This window comes from Phalacrocorax carbo, chromosome 3, assembly GCF_963921805.1.
Source record: "Phalacrocorax carbo chromosome 3, bPhaCar2.1, whole genome shotgun sequence".
Classification (NCBI taxonomy): Eukaryota; Metazoa; Chordata; class Aves; order Suliformes; family Phalacrocoracidae; genus Phalacrocorax; species Phalacrocorax carbo.
The window spans coordinates 66433553-66450405 of NC_087515.1; positions in this window are offsets into that span (position 1 = coordinate 66433553).

The following is a 16853-nucleotide window of genomic DNA, read 5'->3' on the forward strand; positions in this document are numbered from 1 at the left end:
TACCTGGGCCAAGTACGTTTCCAAGTGGTCCCATAAGTTTACAACTGCTTTGTGTTGCCAGACTGTCACAGAGCAGCAGGATTAGACAGATAAATTTGATTCCAGTTGGTTGGACTCAAAGAAGAGCTGGACAGAGTCCATCCACATGATGCTTGCATTTTAAGTGGGGTATCTGCTTCAATAAACAATGTGCTGTGTTTGCTAAGTAGGTTGGATTTCAGCTCAGGTGTCCCGGCTGAAGTGTGGCCTGAATACAGTCCCAGCTGGGGTGGGAGGGCTCCAGCAGAGAAAATGGCTTTTGGGTTGAATAGACAGTTTCTGCAAGAGATGAGAACTCTGCACTTCATCATAACAGTCTGGTTCAAAGGTCATTGAGGCTGATGGAGAACCTCCAGCTGAATTCGATAGTCCTGGAGTCAGCTAATGTGTGTAATTTATACTTCTGCTTTTTTTGTCCTTAAAAATTATAGATATCTATTTTCCTATATATAGCCACGCCTTTCCTATTTCTTATTTCTTGTTTGCCTTTGACAAATATTTAAGAATCCTTCACAGACTGGACAAGAGTGAGACAGAGGGGAAGTGACCAGAGTTATTAGTCAGCTTGAGGATATTTCTCAAGTCCTAGGGTGAAAAAAACCTCCAATTTGTATTTGTTTTTCCATACTTCTAGTCTATTGTCATCAGGATGAAATATTTGCCTTATATTGCTAAATAAAAAGACCTTTAGAAAGCATTGCAAAAGTATGTTTATTAGTCACTGTTTCATGAACTCTCTGAACGTGAGAAATGCTAGCTAGTATTTACTCATATTAAAAAAGGTGAACTTTTTATTCCAAAAGGAGTACATGCTGATTAAACTGATATTTCTGTGTTTCTCTTAATATTATTCCACTGGTTTCTTCCTCACCTAGAATGTCTCACCTTGGACAAACCTAGAAATTTCCCACAGCCTTTTTAATCTGCAAAAGTGCTATTTCTAGGCCTGACAACTGATGCCCTTTTTGTTAAAATTAATCAAAGAAAATGCAAAAAGCATTTTCTTTTTTACCAAAACACGATGAAGGATAGATAAAAGAGTATATTATTGAAAGATTAGTGCTATCATGTTGTGTACCAGTCAATTATAGTACAAATTTGTGATGTATTAAACAAAGTGTCAGAAACAGTGATTCAGAGAAAGCACACACATATAAAACTCAGAAAGGCTGTCTTATTGTGATAGTCAGTTATTTCCTACAGCTTAAGGAAGTGGACGTCCAGAAATCAGCTTCTTGCTTTGCTGTAACTCTTAGCTTTCTGTGAATGAACACATTGGCACTGTCTTACCATGATGTCTATGAATCCATTCAGTATTATCCAAAGATAAGGGAAGGTCTCATATGATGAAATGGGCAGATGTAAAATTCAACACCCTGGTACATCCTTTTTCTTAGTCATTGTGTAAGGTGCTGTGCTACTACCTGGTCACATAGCAACTCCTCACTGATAAAGGTCCACATGCAGGTCCACCATGCTGGCTTCGTTGCAATGTTTCAGGGTTTGGTTTGTGCCAGTGGAGGCTTTGACTTGCTCTGCCCCATACATGAATGCCATGATACTGAGGTGCACCATTCCACATGTGGTTTTCTGTGGAGGACTCTGAGTGAGGAGGACCATGCTCACACTTTAAAGGACCTGGGAATTTTGCTACTTTTATTTATTTATTTATTTTTATTCATTAGACCTCCTGGTGTTTTTCCAAGAGGCCATTTTACTACCTTCACTTCCTCAATTTTGGGGGTATTACGTTTTGCTGAGCAAGTGCAGAACCAGAGGCATGGGACTGAAACCATGGGCAGAGACTATGTCTTCATCCCTTCTCACTCAGATTATCTGAAATGTTGGTCGTAGGGCACAGGAGAGCTGTGGGTAGAATATCATAGGGTGTGGGAAAAATGGGATGGACGGGAATGAAAACCTTTTAGATTGAGATGCTCTTTTTTCCCCCTTGCTATCAACTTCTGTTTCCAACTAAAGTGTCACTCGGCGTAAGTGAGATGGAGTGTGGTCTTAGTTACTTTGATCCCTCCTATCTCCTGAGGTCTTACCCAACCTTGTGATGAGGGGAAAAAGAGCCTGCTGTTATCAAAGAGAGTTACCCCCCATTAATGATGAAAAAATAAGATTTGACAAAATAAGGGGGTTTACTTCAGTTCTTGAAACAATTATTTCTTTGTGGTGGATGAAGGTATTTGTTGCCAGGAAGTTGTTTTTCTTTATATACGTAAGAAATCTTTCAGACACTAGGTAATCTGATACTTGTATAGCAATAAGCCAGATTTAGCTTCCATTAAAGCAAAGGCAGACTTTCCTCTGACAACATTTAAATCTGAGTAAAAATTACTACTATTTACACAAATCTTTCAATTTCTGAAGGAAATCAGGGTGCTTTTCTAACATAGGGAACTGATTTTGCAGTGAAAAAGCAATCTTAAGTTGATTTCCTCAAACAGGTATAAGAGACATCAGCATTTTGACCACCTGTCCTTATCTTCTAACATATATGTACTTTTTGGTTACTTGGAAATAAAATGGTTGCAATAGGAAGCAATTTCTAATTATGTTTAACATTTGTGCCAGTTTAATGGGCAGTGCAGTCTCTTATAACATTCTTGTTTAAGTAAGTGCCACTAAGTGAACACACATGGGTACTCGTTTCACAGGCAGAACTGCAGTCATCCATCAACAGTTGTTCAATGAGGAGGGAATAAAGCTTTTTTTTGAGTGAAGCTAATTAATTTTTAAACTTTTTTCCCCAATCAAATGAAAACACATTTCAAAATCTATGGCTGTTTTCTTGTTATTCCCACTGGCAGGCTTAGCACTGAATAACTCAGCAGACTGACTAGCCTTTGCCAAGTATAACCCAAAATCCCCAGACTTACAAAACTCAATTTCAAGTTTCTCACCTTAAGCAATACATTTAATAAATTATGTATTTTCCCCTCTAATATACATTTTCTGATGGATTACAAATAGCCGAGACGCTATCCCCTGATACTATTCGTTTTCATATTAAAGGAAGAAAAAAAGCTGAATATGTATAATTACTTCCCTAACCAAAAGCCTTACTGTTTTTTTTTTTCATTGAATATAACCCTGGGAAAATGTGGCCATACAGAAAAATTATTCTCAGTTCCTGTAATCTGCACTAGTTACTATTGCATGAAGAAAACGAGAGGTAAACATCTAATTAAAAGTATAATCATATCTTTGTGTAATTTGCCAAAGATATAATTTATTCTAAATTTACTGAGAAAAGTACAGAAGAAGGAATAATCAGCACAGCCTGGTAATTAGGTATGTGTCCTCTGGCACGTGGCCTAGCATATTTTAGACCAAAAGTGGATCTGAGCTGCACATTTTTGATGCGGATCTTGACTGATTACGAACTCTCCAAAACCCAGGGTGCTTGGCTTAGGGTGCTGGCAGAGCCCGGCGGAAAGGGTACAGTGGCGCCTTGCATCCCGGTCAGATTTCTACATCTGTCGACACTCACGGGATTTCAGATTGAATTTTAGCCTTATCATGTTCTCACTGATACATACCACAGAAAGTAATTAAGATGTTGGGTAATGTAAGTGATTGTGAAGCTTGTTAAAGCTGCTTGTTATCCTCCTCAGGAGAAGCAAACATGGGGAAAAAGAACCATAAAGAGCTACTGTGACCTCCTCTGACCTCTCCTCTTTTGCCTCTGAAAGAGAAGAGTGAAGAAATGTACAAGTGCCTGTGTTACTAACAGGCACATGTCCTTGCAGGAGGATCAATTCATTTCCATTAGCGTCACAAGTGGAAGCAGAGCAGTGATCTAATCTACACAGGCTTTTATCAAACAGCTTGCCTTAGTCTCCTCCACTGAGCTTTCTACTTTAGTTCCTTGCCAAATTAACCTTGAAGGTATAACATAAACTTCTAGACCCTACCCAGTGTCTGCAATTGAGTTATTTTTCATTTTAAAAAGTGGTGGCGGTCAAGGACAACAGCATTTTGACATCATTAAAAAAATAACACATTATTCTAACTTAGAATAATCTTCAGATAAGCAAGGACCTGATCATTATGCTGGGTGCTTTGTGGCCATATCCACAGAATGAGTAGAAATGATATCTGGATTCACATTCCTGTAGTCAGCCTACAAGAGACAGATTCTCTCACTTATTCTGAGGGCTACTTACCTACAGGATGCAGCAAGACTACAGCCAAAGCAAAATACTGCACTGCATGTACCCCCAAATCTCCATGAAGAGAAATGACCCCCAGTGACATTACTAGGACCAGTTGTATAGGAGACACCTTTTGAAGGGACAAGAGATCATCGCCTTGCCAACTGAGAGCAAAGGTTTTGGAATCTGTCTCTTGAGGGAATGTGATTGGAAAGGTGCCTTTGGCAAAGGGGATAAAAGAAATATAGCAACAGTAGAAACAAGAGAAACAGTTGGAAGGTCTTTAATGGGAAACATTCTCTAGGAAGACTAAGGGGAAAGCCTGTGTTATATCAACTATTTGACAGATTGGCTGGAGGTGGCATCTGGAAACATGTAGGAATTTGCATAAAACCTTTAACTTTCCTTGAAAGGCATTTTTATGTTAGACAGGACTCTCAGTTTGTTCCACAGCATGAACAATTGCAACTTTGTCCCATCTGAAGAAAATCAAAAGAAAATTCTTCATTGTCTTTTGTCTTTATTTAGAACTTTCAGGTACATTTGAGAAACACTTTATATGGCAATGGGAAATAAGTGGCCACTTAACTTTTCTGGGAAGAGCCACTTGAGTTGACTCAGCTGATTCAGTCCTGTGGAGTTTAATGAAATACAAAAGAAATGAATTTTTTCCATCCAGCACATACAACCATTACAATTTGCTGCTTGTTTGGAAATAGCTGCTATCTTTCTTAAGCCAGCTTTGTAGTATCATAAGACCTTCTCTGCTCTCTTGAGAAATATGCTTTTTTAAGAGCATATAAACTGAAAAACAAAAGAACAGTGGAAGAAGAAACTGTGAAAAAAGGGATCATAAAACCAAGGATCAGAAGCCACCGAGGTTTTTCCTGCCTGCACACAGTGACATGGGTCTTCATTCCACGAGTCAGCCCCTCTCTGTTTTCTTCCTCTGTCAATTGCTAAAGCTCAAAAAACTGCTGAACCAGGTCCCCATCTCCTTCTAGAAGGCCTGGCTGGTAGACACCTATGTGGATGCTGCTCTGAGCAGAGCCTCCCCTCATGGCCCCCTGGTGCAGGTCACTCTACCTGGGCAAGGCAAAGTGCCTGTAGGCCTTCTGAACTCTGACTAGCAATGTGATCCGCTCCTCCTTCTTCTTATCAACATGTGATTTTTCTTGCCTTCAGAACCAGTTAACAGATAAAACAATATAGATCTCCTCCAAGGTGCTCTACTGTTCAGCTAGAGCATTAAACACAAATGGCAGATGATATACCTGATGCACTGATCAATATAAGAAAAGTTAAGTTGTATTAGAATATAAATAAAACCACATGCATCCTCAACTCTGAAGAGCTTTTCAGTGCATTTCTCTGGCTAGGCCTTAAGATTAAATACAGCTTTTTCAACTAAGAAAACAAACTGCAGCTAAAGAATCCACTACAACTGGGTCAGCACTAATTACTTGATCATAAATGGTTAAAAAAGAAGTAGGCAAGGTGAAAAGGGGAAGAAAGGTAAACAGAGAACATGCTGCTCTGGTGGCTTTCCTTTTTGCCTCTCTTCAGAGCTATATGAAACCCTCTGGGAAACTGCTGGCACTTCGGGCCGGCCTCTGTTACTCATACAACCACTTACTTGAATGGATGCCTTTCAGATTCAGAGAGCAGCCCAGCTAATAAACAGAGCTAACTATATACAATTAGCTCTCAGGACTTGGTGCATGTTGTATGAAGTCTGAATGTGTAGGCGCAGATGAGCTGCGCTCACATTTGAATTTCCCTGAGGAGAGGATTTGAAGTGAACTTTAAAACCCTCTCCATTAACTCTCTCTGCTACGACTCAGCTGAGCACGAGGAGCTGACATGCATCTGCCTGCCAGGAAGCACAGCGCCTTCTTTCCAGCTGCTTCAGAGCCAGTGGGAAATTGCAGCAGTGGGAAAAGCCTGTGTCCTCCCCACAGCCGGAGGATGTGAGCCAGGGTGCACACCCTCCTCTACGGGGTCTGGCACAAGGCAGTCCCCTCCTGTCTCCCCTTAATGGGAGCTGCACCTGTTGTTGGAGCTGCCTCTGTCCCCAGTAGTCATGCTGGGAAACTGGTACTGCAAGAGGGCTGCAAGTGTCAGAGCGGGTGGGCGAAAGGCCGAGGACTGCAGGATGTCCCCAAGGCGATAAAAGCATGCAACACGAGTGCCCATCAGCAGCCCCTGGCTACCACAGCTCACAGAGACTGGAAACCTGGGGATGTGGAGGAAGCTAGAGAGTGTAAAACAGCCTAAAAAAAGTCATAACTGAGCTTTAGTTAATGTATGAATATATTAATTACTGATCAGAGAAAGATGTGCAAATCATTTAAAACCAAGGGAAAGGAAAAGTAAAAATTATAATTTGACAGTCTCAGCTCCACAGCTTGAGGGGAGCAAGGAAAGATGAGGGAGGGTGAAGGACTGGGCAAGAATGGGATGGAGAGGCCTTAACCTGCGTAAGGACCATGTAGCATGAAAATGCCCCAGAAGATATAGGGTCTTCTGCCAGAAAGAAATAATTTTTGTTTTTAACTCACAAAGTGAAAGAAATAACTATAAAGGCAGAGAAGGGAAGGAAAAAAGAAAAGGGCCAGCAGGAGGAAATCAGGAAGAAGCAGGCAAAAGGAGCATTTCCCCAAACTGTGGGGGAAGAAGCAGTGTGCCCAGCACGTGTGGGAAGAGGCTTATGCATGGGACACAGACACTGCAAAGGGAAAAACAGATCCCGAGGCCAAGTGCTGGGGATGTGAGCAGGCATGTTGACAGGAAATTGAAGAGGAGATAATGCTTATTTTCCCAAGATTACTGTGACATCGTCTGTTACTTTCTGATTTCCTATTTGAACGTTTGCATCTGTCTGTTTTCTCCTCCTGTTGCCAAGTGTATTCTGACATCTTACACAGCACTGTGCTCCACCAAGAAAAAGCCAGAGAAGAGTCTCGTGCAGAACCCTGCCTCAGCCCTGCCTCATCCAGAGGGGTTGGGTTCAGTCACACTTAGCCTGGGACTCTTTCAGCCCAGAAGAGTCGCTTTTCACAATGAAAGCATGATAATGGCAGGTTTCACAGTGTGATGGACATGGTAGCCCAGGCGTTTCATGAACTGCTAGAAACATCTAGACATTTCATAAAACAACTGGATAAAAAGCAAGCTAGAAGACTAGTCAGTCACCGAAAGCCTGCTACTCATTCCGCTAACTGGATGAGTGAAAAATTACTGCAAAATTACTGAAAAATTGTTGTCATTTTTCAAAACGACTGATTTCACTTTCAACTCATCTAGAAGTTCTCGGAATCAGAAATTGTATGGGGACCATTTCTGCAATGGTGAGCTGTATGAAACATAAATTCTCAACGTAGTCGTTCCTCTTACACAGTTAATTAGACTGAAATAGTAGCTGAAAACAACTAAAAGGCAGACAGCGCAGCAGTGCCTTCTTCCTCGCTTAGACTACCTCTAAATTTGACTTCACACTTTGAAGGAATTGTTTTCCTATGATAGGTCTGCTAAAATGTAGTAGTCTGTGGCAGCAAAGTCCTGACACTCCTCTTAATGTACCATCAAACCTGAGAAGGTTGGGAACAGCCGAAAACTGGGGAAGGGAGGAAATGGGGGAAGAAGATATCTCTGTGCGGCATTCTGATTTGGCAGATGTAAAAATACAAGACACCAAACTTCTTTTTACTCTGTAGCTTGTGAGGAAGAAGAAAAGTGCACTCTCAGCTGGCTTTCTCCTCACTAAGAGAGCACAAGAGAAAGAAGTTGTGTCCCCCCTGTACTTTCTGTAGCCATTTCTCCAGCCCCAATCCTCCATCCTTCTGGCTCCAGCCCTCCTGGCTCAGCGATTAGGTGAGATAACAAGTTTACCTTGTAAAAGGCCATGTCCTTTTGCAACATGCAGAATCTTGTCTGCTGTTCACTAGTGGGTCAGACAGATGGATTTGTGTAATGAACTTCCTTGTTATTGCAATAGGTAAAAGCCAAGAAATTCTAAGTATATGATTGAAGAAGGGACTTACATAGTATTCAAGCATGTATTATTAAAGGAAATGCTTAGGTAAATATTTAAATAAAGCTGAGAACTCCTGCTCATGTCCTGTCAAATCCTGAAAGTACCTAAGCTCCCCAGCTCGTTGGCCTGGTTTTCTAAGGAAGTAAGTTAATGATTTTGCACTGTCTGTGTGCCTCCTTACGATAGCTTTTAAACCCTTGGGACAATTCACATCATGCATGGAAGATGGCTGGAGCCTCAAAGATAGTTCTGTTCCTATGGGTTTTGGGAAAAGTTGAAGACAGTGTAACATCAAGCTTAACAGAAAGCCAGAGGCAAGAGGCTTAGATATCCAAAACACCTGCAGTGATTTGGTAGCTATCATCAGTTTATGTGGGAATCCCACCTCTACATTGCAATCTGTGCTCTGTTATATCCCACCCTATATATTTTTCCACCACATCCTCTGATGATGATTCAGCCTGCCAAATATTTCCCTGAGTAGACCTTGCACACCAACAATGAACAGTTGTGGCTTTCTTCATAAATTAAGGCCAAACGAGAACCAGTGCCCTAGCCCACTTTTAACCAGACTGTCTTAGCATCACAACCTTTGCCTGGCGAGTGATGGACCATCAGGGATGCATTTTAGTTAGGTCAAATAATGCAAAGTTGGAGTAACTAAGAAAGAATCAGAAGGCAGCACCTCAGCTGGTGAACATTACTATAGTCCCACTGGTTCTTTAATAGAGCTTTGACAGGCCTAATGTCAGCTGAAAAAGGATCACGTTTCTTGGTGATGTAGAAGTGGTCAATGCCCATTTCTCTTCATGTTCTTGGTAGAAAGGTTAGACAGAGTTCTTGAAGCCTGGCATTGAAATTTTTACAATGGTGTTCTGGAAAGTGGCAACTTCATTATTAACCAATGTTGGTTTATTACTGTATACATGCAGTGCTAGGTAGGTAGGTACGTTTTTATGTACATATACACATACACACAATATACACGATACCTTTGTATATATATTTAGCATACAGACAGCTTTAAATATAAACTTTTCTGTGCTTTTTTTATAAGTGGAGCCATTTTAATTACATACTTCCAGACTCTGCATGCTGCTCTGACATTAAGTTCGGAGGCAGCTTCTAAAATGTGCAAAGTGAATTAAGAATTTTCCCAGACAGATTAGGTACATACTTAAGTTTTATAAACCTAGCCTTAACCCTCTTTTTCAAATCTCCTTTTCTAGGAACTCCATTAATGCATGAAGAACAAAAGTTTGATTATAACTGCTGTAACACAAAGAGCTGCTTTATGTCCTGGTGTCATGCTGTTGTTTCAGTGAGCTCCAGAGCAGAGAATGATTTGATGCAGAACCTTAGGGCCAAATTTTCTCAAGCGACTAGAAATATGCCTCTAAATATACTCTCTCACCTGCCACAAAACTGTTTATATGGTATGATTAAAAAAAAAAAAAACAACAAAAAACAAGTAGCCCCAAGTCTGACAGGCTGGATGCCGATGCTAGAGAGCTGAAGCTACCTGCAAGGGAGAGGTGTGTAGAAAAGCAGGAGGCTGTGTCTACGTTTAGGCTTGTCAGTGGCAAGACTGACTTTTCTATATCATCTCCTTCACAGCAAAAGCCCTGAAAAGCTAAGTTTCTGAGGCCCTCTGGAATGGCAAGTGTGGCTGTGCTGACATTTTGGCTTGGAGTAACAGTGTGCTTCTGCACAAATATCTTGGCTGTTCCCTGACTGCTTTGGTTGGGTTTGCATCGTGGTGGACTTGGAACAAAATGGGAAGATTTAATTTACTGATCCCCTCCTACTGTACAGAATTACATGCTAATACAGACACAATCTGTAACGCCCTGGAAAGGCCCTCCTGCACACACTGGTGTTGCATTTACCTACGTCAGCAAATGCCCACCCCAGATACACTGGAAATGGATTAAACCCTGGTTGAAAAAAATAGCTGATTTGCAAAGGGTGTGGGTAACTGAGATAAAGACTGTTTGAACGGAACTGAAACCTGTCAAGCATGACTCTATGTTTGTATTTTTTCATGCCATTTTGCTATTCTTGTACTTCTGAATTCCCTGTGACATAGTAAGCTATGGCTACACTGCTGGAGAGAGATACACAGACGGGCTATAGATGCACAACTAGTCTTCTTAGGAGCCTGGTAAACCAGCCTGCCTGAATTCTGTGCTGCCCTGACTGCTTTTCAGTTATTTTGTAGGTTAAAGACCTTCAACGCAAGGTCATTCCAAAATCTTGTGACTGCGCCACTGTCCCTGCAAGTCAGCACAACCCCTTGTACAATTTGGTCCTAAATGGAGCAGAACTGATCCTCTGAGGGAAGAGCTAAGAAATGAAAGCAGACATGATGTTGCAGCAATATGTGAAGATTTCGTTATATGTGTGCGATGAAATGGTAGAACACTTGCCACAGGGGAAAAAAAGAAAGTTACATTTGATGTAGCTGCATGTCCAGTTGTAGATATCTGAATTTTGTGCGCAGTTTCCCAAGAGGCTTTCATGCACCAGTGACATATAGCTTTCCACACCTTCAAGATCTAATTTATCATCTGTAGATACTACACATAAATTTGGACACAACTGTTTCGTTGTTATTTGATCCAGCCGTTCTTATGAACTGGAACAGTACAAACAAAGGAAGACATGTGAAATTAGTGGTAGTCTGAGCACAGGCTAGTTTCAATAACGCTATTTAATTGTTCTGGAACCACAGTAAAAATATTATATAGTTCACCTTACAGACTGGCTGTATAGTCTGCTGATCCGTTGTGTGTGGTGGTGTTACAAAATTCATGGTATTTTCATTTCATACTGTTTCTAGTTTGTTGCTTGACTATATAATCCAGGGTATTCTTTTAACAGTTGACTAGGAGATACATCTCCCCATTTGACCCTGGTTAATTCTAAGAATTTGAACCTCTTTTCAGTGCCACTCCGTCTCTGGGAACATTTTTTCCAGAATCTCTAATGAGTACTTGGGGTAGCAGTGACTGCTAACAAGCATACTCATCTATCTTTTGATTAGAGGGGTTTGCAAAGGACTATGTCCATTCTGTGAAAAACATGAACATTTCAAGTTTTATTTTTATCCCCAGTTGGGCACAATGATGTTTCAGAATGGCCCACAAAATATCAAAAGGGCCTTACAAAATGGCTATGTCAGAATGTTTAATTTTGACTCCTGGTTTCTACACAGGTTCATCATATTCTTCGCATTTATGTTTATGTATTTTTAGAGAGAGGGTCCAACAGTTATTTACACTCCTGTGAAAGGTTTTGATTTCATTGAATCACTGCTTTCTATCAGTGTTTACCAGAAAAGTTTCAACACATTTTACTCTTCATTCCTAAGCACTCTTTATCAATATTTATTGAGCATTGTCTCCTATACTTCTTTGGAAATCCCATTATCTTTCTTAACCTAGTGCTTGGTTATGATTTAGGATGCTTTTCTAGTTGGCATGGCTTATCAACTCAAATACTGTGAAAAGTATGTTGTTCAGACTAGTCTGTACCTTTGGATTTCTAATCCTGTTAGTTAATGAGTGCACTGTACTTTCTTTCTCTAAACCTCTCTCACACTTTGTTTGGAAGCAAGGCAATAGCGCTACTTTTTTGAAGGATTAGAAATTCATCTCATAAGTGCGTATACTCGTTGTCAGTTAATTACCTGTTGATGCCAACAAGAGCCGGTTCTAGCAGCATTTGGCCAGAAAGTTATGTAGTACAGTGAATAGGACAAAAGAAAACATACTCCTGCTGTTCCGTGGTCTTTGATTTGTCCAACCTTTGCTTTTAAGTATTTTCCAAAAGCGAGTCATGGTTGTTATGTAAAGACCAGACTTGGCTCCTTGCTAAATAGGTTGGGGTTTATTTTTTCTTTTCCTGGTCCTGCACTGTAATTTATAATTGAATTGAAGGAAGGTTTGCTAAACAATGGTCACATGGAGAAGATTTGAATGCTTCAGCTGATCTTTGAGTCCAGGAGGTTCTCAGAGATGTTGTTGAACTGTCCGTGCAAGCATGACTAAGAGAGCTAAAACTTACGCTGCTGTAATTCCTCCTCCTGAAAGATGGAACACACAGTGTGTCTCTTGCTTCCCCTGTGAAGACTTTCTCCCTACAAGTGGAAAGTTTCAGAGTTTCAGCCCTGAAGTAGCCATTGTCCCCCAACGCAGCACCATGTACTGGGGCAGCACAGGATATACTGGGAAGTACTGGGCAGGCTGGAGGGGAGCAGGATCACATCCCCCAGAACATCCCCAGTGCTTGCAGTGCAAAGCCTTCGTGGTGTCCTGCTGCACCAGCTGCATGGGACCAAGGAACTGTTTCAAAGCTGCTCATGTTCTGCTGGCAACACTGAGTTTCCTCAGCTGCAGCAGGAGACTGGGAGAGAGAATTTGAAGTCTCTACAGTTGCTGTCAGAAATGAAGCACATAGGAATTTCTCAATGCCAGTCACTCTGGGCAAAATACCACTGTGGCAAAAGCAGGGAGGAAAGGCCTGTCTCAATTCTCACATAAATCATTTATTGCCCCATTCATGAAGGCACATAAAAATAACCCTTCCTAAGTTTTCCAATCTGAATGTACTTAAAATAAAACTAGTTCAAGATCCCCTACCTCCTCCACAAATTTATGCACCTTTGTTCCTTCTTTGTGTGTAACTACCATTTATGATATGACCTCACATACTTTCCTTTTGGGAGTGAAGACATTGGAAACAGTGGACCCAACAGAGCTGTAAGGAATTGCTTTGCCAGAAAGTGCACTCAGGGAGAATGGAAACTATTTGTGAAGTTGGATCTAAATCAATAAATGTTTTCAAGCAAAAAGCAGTTTGTGTTTGAATCAATCAGCTGAAGTTGAAGGGTTGTGTTACAAAAAAAAAAAAAATTGAAACATGTTCTTGGTTACATTTTCTAAGGATTTCAACTTCTGGTTTTGAAACAGATCTGATTTTACCAGGTAAAGTATCTCCCAAAGTAAAAAAATGAAGTATTTCTTTTTCAATTGACCACAGTGTTTCAACTTAGCAGAAAATGAGGTTAGTCAGCTATTTCATTGAAAAATGAAAAACAAAATACGAATACATTAGGAAAAAAATATGTTGTGAGCAGCCTGGACCACTTGGGATTTTTCAGTCTTAGCTTGACATCCCAGAGAAACACAAGCTTACATGAGTGCTCTGTATAACTGTGTGCACCTTGCTTAATCTCCATCAACATTTTTTGTGATCACTGATTTGAAGCTGTCTTGGCTGAGGTGCAGATAGGCTGCAAAGATCTTTAACTCTCTGCAAATTTTGTAAATAATGGGAGACTAGAAAGAGGCTTAGGCTCATTACAGCTGAAGGTAGGTCAAAAAGAGGAAGAAGCACCATGATGATCTTGACTAAAACCCAACCTAGGGCAGCAGCACAGGTTTGATAAGGCAGTGAAGATGAGAGCCGTAGGACCATCCATAGGCTGCATGGCTTCTGCTGCAATGTGGTGTCCCATACAGTTTCAATACTGTCCACAGCCTTTGCAGCCTCCTCTCCTTCTTTTGGTACAAGGTCCCAAATAACATGCTTTCCTTCCTCCAGCACACCACGTGAATATCACTCTGTGGATTACTGTGATTTATAGGTGATGGAAATCATGCCAGTATCAACAGGAGCTGACTTGGATCCCTGTTTCCCCTGTACTGACACTCCCACACCCATTTACTGTTCTTCCTTGGCTAGATCTGGTTAATTCAAAGCAATCTTGTTCAGGTACTAGGAGGAAAGAATGACTCGCTTGTATGGGTTGGTGAGAAGACAGAAATGAATAGGATTCTGTTAAAAAGTCAGTCACCTGCAAAATCCAGAGGAAAACAGACAGCTTTTGATGACTCTTCCAAAACTCCAGTCTTCAAACAGCTCTTGAGTCCACATCATACATAAAAAACCTCCATAGCAAGCAAGAGTTGAGGGTATTGTTTTGCCTGTGTAAAAAGAAAAGGGAAAAGTAAACACATGGCATTCTGTACCTGCATGGAAGTGTGGCCACATATTTGCTTTTGTGACAGAAAACTGCTTTCCTAATATGCACAACCATTTTCATTATGAAACCATTGTGTTGTTTTCCATTCAAAGGAATCAAGTCACACTGACTCTATACTAACAGCTTAAAGATCAGCAGAAACAATGAAGAGAATAGACCGTATGTAATCCTCAGCTGATGCCTGGGTTTGAAGCCTTGCCCAGTGCTCCCATGCCAACTTCTATTCGTTTTCCAGATGTAGCTCTGGTGCAGGTGAAAGGGGCTCAAGAAGGCGTATGAGGAGGAGCTACTAGAATTTTTATTGAACATGCCTTTTGCAGCTCTTGGGTTATGCACAGTTTTATTATTATTCTATTTTTATTCATGGTTTAAATAAAGGGACAAAAAATCCCTCCTTTAATTCAGTTAACATTAGACAGGAAGAATAACTCTTTACAACATGATCAGTGGAAATGTGTTCACAAATATACTGTGCTCTTTAGCTTCAGGCTTTTACTACGCTTCAGTGTTTGCTGGCATGGATTAACAGGTATAACTACATCCAGAGCCCTTTCCTGCCCTAGTGGTAGGTAGATTTATCTTTGCCAGTATGAAGGAATCTTTGCTAAAGTTTTGCAGCTCACCTGTGTTCGTTAAACACAATTCTTGTGTCCATATTCCTAACCAGTATTGAGCACTCTGTGGAAGAACTGGTTTTGGGTAGAGTTAAATGCCAGTGGACTGCTGTACTGTGCAAAAGGAGACATCCCCATCACATTCATTCACCAGCAAAGAGTGAGCTGCCACCATGTGCAGTTTGATTCCACTAGAACCCGTTTTATTCATGAGTAGAGCTGGGTGGTTTGTGGAGAAAGTATTCACATTTCTTATGAAAATGGAATTGCTTCTCAGCTTAATGTAAGCCATCACTTTTTTTTTACTTTCCCATTAACATACCTGCGTATCAAACTTTTATTTGGATACAACGACCATTATTTAGGTTGCTGTTCTTGTATCTACTGCACATTTACAAACCTGCACATCCCCTCTGTTTGCCACTGCACAAGCAGAATAAAAAGACAGTGAATTTACAACCTGTATACAAAGCAAGGTAGAGGAGAAGAGGCCTGGTGACTTGAGCTTCCTGACCATGCTACCACCAGTGACTGACCTGAGATGAGGGATGGCAGCTGATGGGACAGGATGATCCTGTTGCCTCTAGAGCAGGGTACACCCCTAGGGTAGTTACCCCTCTAGGTAGCTACCACAGCTACAGTAGGTAGCTACTACCTAGCCCTACAAAAGTCTCCATGACCTGTAGTAGAAGTCAGCCTGGCTCTCTAGCAAAATCAAAGTAAGCAGTAAAATCATGGTCACTTTTTTGCCTGTAGCAGAAGACTAAAACCTTTAAGTGCTCTGAGAGATTATTGGTACCTTCAGTAAAAGCTTATATTTTGCAAAGCACATTGAAGTAAAGCAGGCGTCAACTTGCTTTATTTTAAAGAGGAAAAATTATTTTTTTGCCACAAGCTGTGAAATGTCTCTGTTAAATAACAAGAACAGAAGGTAAGACATGCAAAGTACTTTAGTGTATAGGTCCCTATTGCTAATTTATTCTTTTAAGGATTGCAACGTGAGTACATTTTCACTGAGTCTTGATGATTCTTAAAAGGACACCTACAGTAGACAATTGCTCTCCCTTTGGAAACATGGTACATAACAAAAAATTTAAAGAAATGGACTTTAACAAGTAGAGCATCAATATAAATATCTAGCCACTGGTGTCAGGCTACTGCTACAATGAAGGTTCTTACTCTATAGTGTTGCATTAATGTGACTCAGATGAAGTTCTACTTCTGAATTACCTCTTCCCTCCCTCTGTCCCTCCTGCCCTCCAGAAAATACGCTTTCAAGGTCATTAATTTCCATGTTAAACCCAGAGATCTGCAAGCTCTTTCTTCTTGTGGTATATTGTTGCTTGTATTTAAACTAAGTATGGATAGAATTTCAGAAAGCAAGGAATAACTATATGTATAATTGCATTTACATGTATGCATGTGTACTTATTCACAACTTACTGAACCTTGCTGATTTCCTGTGGTTATCTGTCAGGCTTATCCAACTGCTTCTATCCCAAATGAGAAAGGTGGGCAAGCCTCCTCAGCCCCTTTGCTCTTCATAAGGTTTTGCAGCTTTCCAGCTTTACATCAACTGCTGTGAACTTTTAGGTGGGTGGCAGGGCAAAAGGCAGCAGGTGAGACATTCTGCTGTGTGCTTCACAAGTACTCTAGGAGGCAATGTGGCAGGCAGGCAAAGAGCCAGGGCCTTGGCAGTGCTCAGATGGTCTGAAGGAGCTGACACCTGGCTCAGCAAGGAATTCCTGCAAGATCAGCTGGATCACGTAGAACTGGTACAGAGAAGTGGCTCTTGTTCCAGGCCAGCTCTTTATACTATTCCCTGGTGCAAACTGTACATTAGGAGAGAGACTGAACATGTGAAGCATTTGCAGGGCAGTAGTTCACTACCACTGTCCTCTGCGGAAAGGATATCTTTATCACAGACACTGTGTGTGCAATATGAACCC